Source organism: Chenopodium album, chromosome 2 (genome assembly GCF_948465745.1).
Source record: "Chenopodium album chromosome 2, dcCheAlbu1.1, whole genome shotgun sequence".
Taxonomy (NCBI): Eukaryota; Viridiplantae; Streptophyta; class Magnoliopsida; order Caryophyllales; family Amaranthaceae; genus Chenopodium; species Chenopodium album.
The window spans coordinates 47,282,856-47,292,385 of NC_137835.1; the positions used below are offsets into that span (position 1 = coordinate 47,282,856).

The window sequence follows — 9,530 nt, forward strand, 5'->3', positions numbered from 1 at the left end:
AAGCTAGCTTCTCATGATTCCACGAAGGAACCGGAAAAATATAGAGAAATAAAAAAACTTTGAGAAGGTAATCCCGACATCTCAACTATGCATACTTTATCCATAGGCTTGAAGTCTATCTCCCTCCACCGTTCTTTGACCTAACCCCACTAAAGTCTAAGGGTCTTTTATTTGGTTGTAACATAAGGCTAAGGGTTAAGGTGGGGTACAAATTTTAAAATTTTGGTGATATTTCCTAAGTGAAGCAAAAGAGTGGCCTACTCTCAAAAACAAACTCAAGAAGTCACAAAATATCAAACAAATATACCAATAATGCCATCTCCCCCAAGCTTACTCAACACTAACACACAATATATACAAAAAAAAAGAAGGAACGCTCCCCCCCCAAGCTTGAACGAAGCATTGTCCTCAATGCTTAAACTAGGGTAGAAAACGAAACCAAACTAAAATATATTTGTGTTTTTTGTTTCTTTTTTTTTTTTTTTTTTCTAGCTCTTATTTGATGTCCTCGCCTTTTTTTAACTATGGACGACTTTTTCTTGAAACTTCCTTTGATTTTCTTGAATTGCATCTTTCTTCTCAAACTTTTCTTGCATTTTCTTTTCAAGCTCAACTTTCAATACCGTACTTAAACCAATTCACAAAGTTTTCTTGCTCATGATAAACACTCTCAAAACTCAAACCTCACATGACAATGCTTCACTAACTAAGAGGGTTGGTAAACATAGGCCATTAGGTTTGTAACGCGGTTTAAACAAGAGCGGGAAACATTAGGCTCAAATTGGTTGATAAGTAGGTTGATGCAAAATATAAAATCAAATTTGTAACAAAATAAAAAGAAGATAAAGAAAAATGAGAAAATGTGCCCTTTTCCTCCCCTAGAGTGGCTCGGTCACGATCTTGGGAGCTAGAGGTCAAAACAAGGATTAAGACATGCATAGCCAAGGATCCTAAATTGCCGCTCAACAAGGTGATGAAGGCTAGAACAAATGAAGCTCACAAGGGATTATAACCAAACAAATACCAACCAATGGTTTCAAATCCACTATAGAGAGCAACTCCATCTTACCACATTCCCGTGAACTAAGGCTTCATGGACCCCTAAAAGTTCTTAACCCGACTACCTTAGCATATAGTATCCTAGAGTCAACCAATGACACTCTCAAACCGTGCATACATTTACCACTTAGGAAGAAAAACATTCAAGAATACAAGTCCCAAAACAATATGTCCAAAACAAGAACAAACAAAAAAACAATTTGCCAAAATTACCTTGAAAGTAAACAAAAATCTTTTTGAACTTTTCAAAATAAAAGAAAAGGTATGGGAATGCATATACAAAGGTGCATGGCATATATGAATCAACATCCCACCTAAGCATGATAGAATACCCTCCCCCAAGCTTGAATGAGAAAATATACTCAAACATAAACCAAATAAACTATGGGAGGGGAAAAGAAAGAAATCAACCTAACAAACCAACACATGTCCAACGAGTCACCAACCATTAGAGAAAGAGCTAGGAAAGATATTACCAGATATTGGTGGGTGTAATTACCCGCAAATGAACCAATTTAACCTTTCAAAGCCAATTTCCTCTTGAATTGAATCTCGATTTCCATATGCTAGCAAAAATAGGTGTCAAACTTCCTTGATTCTTGATCCAAACCAATGCATAAGAGTATATCCAGTCATGTACCTAGCAAAAGGCACACAAACATTTCCATGAGAGAAAATCTAATCTAAAAAGAAAAGAAAATGAAAGCAATAAAAACCTCGGGTAACTTCCCGAGAAAGGCTTGTTTAACGTCCAAGCGAGACCGCTCTAATAAATAATATTGCAACGAACGCAAGAACTTATCAAATGCACTACTACACAATTCATATGATAACAAGTAGGCAAATGAAGGGAGAAGGACGTGCAACAAGATTATTGCACGTAAATGAGGAGGAAGATGCCAAAAGAAAGAAGAAAAATCAAAAGAAAAATCAAGAAAAAACAGAAGAGAAAGAAGAAGAAAAAAAAGGAAAAGAATAAAAAGGCAAAACCTCCTCAAAATCTTTTTGGGTTGCACAATCACCCATTTCCTCAATAATAGGAGGATGAAAAGGAAAAGTCTCATCAAACAAGAGAGGGTCCTCAATAGGCTCTTTGACAAAAGAAGGGAGGAACATGGGATAGTAGGAGATGTGGTCAAATTTCCTTGAGAAAGGGACATGAGGAAGGGGAGGAGAAACAATGGTCTCACAAAGCCTCACATCACCAATGAGGGCATGAAAATCAATCATAGAATCCTCAAAAGAACACTCATGACTCACATCTCCCTCAATCAAAAACTCTCTAATAGAAACAACCACATCCTCCTCTCTATCACAACAATGAACAACAACTCCCTCAAGATCCTCAAAGCCTAGAGTCTCTAAACCATGCATGAAAGGATAAAGGTTTCTCTCAAACTCATCCCTTTCCCATGAAGCATTGCCAATGAACTCTCTCAAAAGGCTATGATGTTTTGTTACACCTTCAATGAACATACTAGCCATAACCTCAAACGAGTCCAAAGACTCATGGATAGAAGGGTCACCAACATGCAAGGTAGACTCATCAAGATGGGGAAGGGGGTTGGAAATCTCAAAATCGACATTTTCTTCATTCACAACTCCTCTACCACCACTCAAGGGACTCTCAATCTCTCTTTATTTCTCAAACTCACCATTATCATCCTCATGAACTTCCTCATTCAAACATGAAGATGGCTCACTCACATCCTTACGAAGGGAAGCTCTCAAAGGGGGTGAATAAGGGGAAGGATGGCATTCAAGCTCAAATGGGGAATGAAAACGATCAAAATCCTCAAAAATCCTCTCATCACAAGAAAACCTCCTCACACCTTCACACCCTCGGCCCACATCATTCTCAAAAACACTCTCACACTCCAAATGAGGTGCCTCACATCCATTTACATCAACCAAAGCACTTATCACTTGGGCAAGCCTCACTTCTCTCAATTTTTGTTTCTCTTGAAGCTCTTGGAGTTGTTGGGTGAGATATTGCATTTGAGAAAGAATTTGGGTATCAATGTTATTGGGTTGAGGTTCATGATCAAAGTCAAATTGCACATCATCAAAATTAGCACAAACCTCATCAAAATGAGCATAAGGGGGAAAGGTGTCAATTTGCATACTTGGATTATCACAAGGCACATAAGAAGTATCAAGAGAATTCATACAAAAATTTAAAGAATCTTGGCATTGAGAGTCAAAGCAAGAAACATGCGATTCTCTATCAAAAGAATCCCTAGCAAACCATGTGAAGAAATCCCAAGCATCATGCATAGAAAAATGACAAAATCTACCATTATTCATGTCCTCAACCATTCCCCTAGTATACTCATTCATGCCCCAATAAGCTATACCACAAGCATCACTAAGAGAACACCCATGGTAACTAAGAAAACCATCAAGTCTTTCAAAGTAAGCATAGAAGGATTCACCATCAAATTGAGGAAAAGATAAGCATGCCATTTTTATACAAAGAACAAAGAAAAGCAAACAAAAAATCAAATTATATACAAGAACCTAGCTAATCTAATCAACACAAACTAATGAACGCCTTAGTCCTCGGCAACGGCGCCAAAATTTGATCGAGGATAGATAGTGTCGTTGGTCTACTAACCCTAATCAAATTAGAAATTTATAAAACCTAAACTACCCTAATACGAGTATAGGGGTAAGTAAAGGGTCGAACCCAAAAGGACTAAGTGTATCAATCTATGCTAATTAGACTACTAGGGAAGCTTGTGAGATAGAGAGTGGTTAAAACAAACACAACTAAGAACAAACAACTAAAACTAGGGAAAGTGGAATCCAATTACATTAATGCATTCAACAACAACATACAATTAGATGAAAATGACCTCGATTAGGAAAAATTAACACAATTAACTCACTCTCGCGCAATTAAGCATGTTAATTATCCAACTAAACTAATTTACTCTCGTGCAACTAGCCTAGCAAAGGTATGGAAGAATTTAGGGCTCTCAACCAACTCACTCTCGCACAATCGATTGAAAGCACAATTAAAAGCATAGAATCAATTAGCTAGAAAGATTCTAATACATAAAAGCATCATCCATACACAATAATCAAGAAACATTTCCGTACTAATCACAATCAATCATTCAATTTATTAACATGACCTTCATCCATTTCCCTAGAACAAAACCTAAGCTAACATAATGAACAAAAATATGGAAAACAAGGTAAAATAATAATAAAAGCAAGAATCAAATAACTAAACTAATTAATCTACTCAAAACAACAAATAAATAAGTAAAAACAATAATAAATGAAAGCAATAAAGGTGAGAGAAAGTTAGGAAGACTCATTGAATTTATGAGAGGAAAAATCCACAAATTTGCTTCTTCAAAATCCCAAAAACTCCATGAAAAATCCAAGCTTTCTCTCTCTAAACTACTCCTAAACTAGAGAGATAAAATCCTAATCTAACCCTAAGAGAGAGAAAATAAAAGAACTAAAACTACTCTAATCTAATCTAGGGTAGAATTAAAAATGTTTTTTGAAAGTTAAGAGAGAATAACCCCAAAGGGGGGTATTTATAATACAAGCTAAAAAAATAAAATAAAAGAAAAGAGAAATAAATTAGAAAATAAAATAAAACAAACAAAAGAAAAAGGAAATAGAAAAGGAAAATAAAATTAAAATTAAAAGAAATTAAAACCCATAAACCCCCAAATTCCCTCATACCCTCGAAATCTTCCTGTTCGAAATTTTGGCTGCTTCAATATTGGGATGCAATCCCCTGCTTCACGCCACACCACACCCCATCATCAATCATCACGTAACTTCATCACCACCATCGCAAGCATCCATCATCATCTAGCATCAAATCGTGGCCCTCCGATTTTCATAAAAATCACGTGAAAAGCTCGTGATTAACCCACAATTGCGCGCCCGCACAGACATCGCACAGAGGTCGCACAATAACTACTGCCTCAACTCTGATTTTGGACTCCAATTACGTGCGCCTTCTGACAGGGCTGCGCGGCCGCGAAGCTCCAATCAAATTGGACCTTAATTGAGGTTCGATTGTTTGCAAATGGTGAAGAGGGGAGGCCGGAATTTGCTGCGGTTTTGGTGTTGTTTGGGTGGCTGTTGTGGCTGCGTGGTGGTTAATTGGAGGTGGTAAGGGAGTTGTGTGGGTGCTGATGGTGTGTGTTGCGGCTTGGCAGCAGGGGATTGGTGTGCGTGGTTGATGGTGTTGTAATTGGGGTTGTTGGTGAGTGTGTGACGGTGGTGTGATTGGAGGTGGTGTGGGAGTTGCGTGAGGGGAGAGAGCAGGGGCAGCGAAGTGCTGGTGTTGTTGGTGTTGTGTTCGTTGCTGTTGTTGTTGGTTGTTTTGTTGTTGTTGTGGCTTGTGGTTTGCGTGGTGGAGGTTAATGTTGTTGTTGGTGTTGGTGGTGTTGCGGGGTGAAGCAGGGGAAGAGTGTATGGGTGAGTGGAGTTGTGTTGTTGGGGTTTGGCATTGTTGAGGGGAGCAGGGGAATTGAGCTGCTTGTGTTGTTGGTGTGTGTGTGGTGGAGGATAAGGTGTGGGGTGTAGGATAATGCTGGCAGCATGGGTTGGCTCAAGTTTTGCGCCTCGAACCTTGGACCTCCGAACACGAATATGACCTTGAAACCCGGGACACCTACAACCAAAAACACGAGGGTATTACTAAGAGATAAAATAAAATAAAATAAAATAAAGGTAAAATAAAGTAAAATAAAATAAGATAAATAAAGTAAAATAAAATGCTAAAACTAAAGAAATAATAAAATTAAATGAAATAAAATAAAATAAAATAAAACAAACTAGAAACTAAAAGAAAATAAATAAAACGAGAGAAGCGGGAAATTATTAACTAAAACTACAAAAATAAACTAAAAACTAATAAAAAATACTAAAATACTCAAAATAAAGATAAAATATGAGAATAAGCAAATAAAATAAATAAAGATCAAATAGGGTTAAATTATTGGAAAATAAGCCGGAAAACGACTCAATAAACACCCTAAAAGTGACATAAAATTCACTTATCAATGTGTTTGACTTTTATTTGATTCAAAAAGCTTTGTTTAAATGTGTTTAACTTTTATTTGATTCAAAAAGCTTTGTTTGAATGTGTTTGACTTTCATTTGATTCAAAAAGCTTTGTTTGAACGTGTTTTAACTTCATTTGATTCAAAAAGTTTTGTTTGAATGTGTTTGACTTTATTTCCATTCAAAAAGATTTATTTGAATGTGTTGGACTTTCATTTTATTCAAAAAGCTTTGTTTAAATGTGTTTGACTTTCATTTGATTCAAAAATCTATGTTTGAATGTGTTTGACTTTCATATGATTTAAAAAGATTTGTTTGAATGTGTTTGACTTTCATTTGATTCAAAAAACTTTGTTTGAATGTGTTTGACTTTCTTTTGATTCAAAAAGCTTTGTTTGAATGTGTTTTTACTTTTTTTCGATTCAAATAGAATTGTTTGAATGTGTTTGATGATGAGTGTCATTTATGACACTCATTTGGCCTCTTTTAGGATGATATTCATGCTATTTTATACCCCTTTTCCATATCTTTTTCTTAGTTTTGTTCTTTATTTCGTTAGTTTGTGCTTTCCATAGTTAGTTTCCTTGTTTTGTGCATTTCTTTGTTTATTTGTTCTTTTTCCCTTTTATTTGTTTGTTTTCGTTTTTTTTAGGTTATGATCGTGTTTCCAAGGAATCCTGAGCCTTCCTCTTATATTTCTCATCAATTTTGATGCCTCAATTTCGCCTTTTGGAACTTCAAGTTTAAAGGAACGCAAGGAGCAAGTCAAAAAATCGGTGCAAGTATGCGGTGGGGGTGTCATCTTTGCCATGAACCCACCAAAATGACCCTTTCAAGACTTCCCACCTTGGTGTTCATCATCATCATAAAGACGAGCCCACGAGGATGAGCTTGGACGAAGAAGAGAAGGGCTCCCCTGCTGCCAGGTGCGGGCGCGCACGAGGGTGGTACGGCCGCGCACAAGGGTGGTGCGGCCGCGCACGAGGGTGGTGCGGTCGCGCAAATGGGTGGTGCGGGCGCGCCTGCCAGGGCCCCTGTTCCATACCATTTTTCCTGCAGCCGCGCCTCTCCTCTGTTCCGACCGCGCCTTCCGAGGTTTCTTTTGGGACGATCTAACTAACTCTTCTTTTGTATCTTTCCTATATATAGTTTTTCCTTCTATTTTTAGAGAGAGAATTTTAGAATAGAATTAGAGTTAGTTTTAGATTTTTAGAGAGAGAAACTCTAGATTTTTAGAGAGAGAATTTCATGGTGGATTGTTATTGATTGAAGATTTCTCCATTTCCTTTGATCTTTGATTAAGTTTGTAAGGATTCCTTTTCTTTAATGCAATCTTTAGTTTGATCTTTAGTTTGATTTCAATTGTTTTGTTGAATGTTCAAGTTTGATTGAAGTTTGATTGAAGCTTATTTAATTTGATCATGATGAATTTGTTGTTTAGCCTTGTTTTGATCTTGATTTCAATGGCTAGTGAGTAGGTTGATTTCTAGGGTAATGGTGAAGCATGTATAAGTAATGGATTGATGTTAATTTGGGGAAATTGATGTAGTTGATAATGTGATTAAATTTGTTAATTGATTATGTGCATGTGTGTGTTTGATTTAGGCTTGATCACCCTAGTTATTCACACTAGATTGCATTGTAGGTTCACATTGATACAGACCATTGATTTGTTGCTTGTATTTAACGATTGAGGTGTCTTGTGACGTTCCTACCTAGAGTTTATCGTAGTTGACGCTAGTTAGGCCTCTAGGAAAATAGCTTGATATGCTCTTTTGGTTGCATGATTGGTTTTTCCTCGCATCACTCGACTTAGTCAATTCTTTCCCAATTAGTGGAATTCGTTACAATTATATGTGGATCCCGAGCCCTAGTGTTTATTACATTTGACCAAACCTAGCTTGTCTAGTTGTTTAGCATTCACACCCTTACCTAACCTTTCCGGAATAGCTTGACTTGGCAATATAAGATCGCTCTCCATTCCTTAGTGGTTCGACCCTCGACTTACCATTATACTTGTATAAGGGTGTGTTGAGGGATTACAAATTTTGTTTGGCCTTGGGTAGGGGTTAGTTTCAATAACCTAGTCTTCACCCTCGTCAAAATGGCGCCGTTGCTGGGGAATGGTGTTGTGATTGTGTATTGTTGTTGAGTCTATTCCATCTTATTCAAAAATCCAAAAAGTTTTTTCTTCTTTCTTTTAGGCTACATTTGTAGCCGTGTTACTAATAATTTTGTTTGAGACTATGTGTGCAAGTGAACATGGAAGAAGCTCATAAAGTGACATTGAAGGAGTTAGGCACTCCGGGTGCTTACAAGTATGAGAGTGGGATTGTTCCATTGTTGGTTCTGGATAACGATTTTGAAATCAAACCGGCTATGATTACCTTGATCGAGAGGAAACAATTCGGTGGTGCAAAAAGTGAAAATCCTCTCAATCATCTCAAAGATTTTGAGAAGTATTGTGATACAATTGTGGTAGCCAGAGTTGGTCAAGAGTATATTAGGCTCAAGTTGTTTCCCTTTTCTCTTATTGGAAGAGCTTTAGAGTGGTTGGATAAGGAGGTCAAACCAAGGTCCCTAAGGACATGGGATGAAGTTACCAAGTCTTTCTTATCTCGCTTTTTCCCACAAAAGAAAACGGCGGAATCTAGGGCTTTGATCCAAAATTTCAAGCAAGGGCCTAATGAGAGTCTCTATGAAGCATGGGAGAGGTATAAGGAATATCAACGAGAGTGTCCACATCATGGAATTCCTACCTACCAAATTATACAAATCTTCTATGGTGGGTTGAGTTCTCAGGGAAGAGCAAGCTTAGATGCCGGAGCCGGAGGCCCGATAATGAACAAAACGGAAGAAGAAGTGGTGGATGCAATAGATGAAGTGGTGAGACATTATATGAATTGACAAGAGGTGGAAAACGAGCCAACTAGCAAGTGGTGCTCGATCGAACAATTCAATGCCATCAACGATTTGACCACTTTAATTTTGGATTTAGGGAAAGAAGTCGTATCCCTCAAGGCCAAGCTTGAGAGTCCTCCTTCGCAAGCTCCGATTTTTCCCTCCCAAAATAAGGGGAGAGGTACACCTTCTTACTCTAACACTTTTCCTTCTTCTTGTTGCATGATTAGAGAGTGTCAGCCTTGTGATTTATGTAGAATGAATGATCATGATGCTTTTATGTGCCCCAATATTCCTTGTGAAGAATGTGATAGAATTTAAAATGAGCATGTGAATTATGTTTGTAACCATAATTTTGAACCTAGATTTGAGGTTCAAAGAAATGTTGGAAATAGGAATTATCACAACTAAGAGAACTATGATAATTATAATCAAAGTGGTGGTTGTAGAAATCATGTAGTCCAAGAGATTCGTGGTGGCTATAACAATCATGGTTATAATGGTCAAAGTCACGGCTGAGGGCATGG

General features: G+C 37.4%; 1 non-coding gene across 1 annotated transcript; it reads right to left on the reverse strand.

Annotated features, from left to right (window-relative positions):
• Window positions 1-8,749: 8,749 nt before the first annotated feature.
• Window positions 8,750-8,855, reverse strand: LOC145606976 (small nucleolar RNA R71). Its single transcript, XR_014105471.1, has one exon. It is a non-coding gene; the product is annotated as a small nucleolar RNA R71 (small nucleolar RNA).
• Window positions 8,856-9,530: the final 675 nt, after the last annotated feature.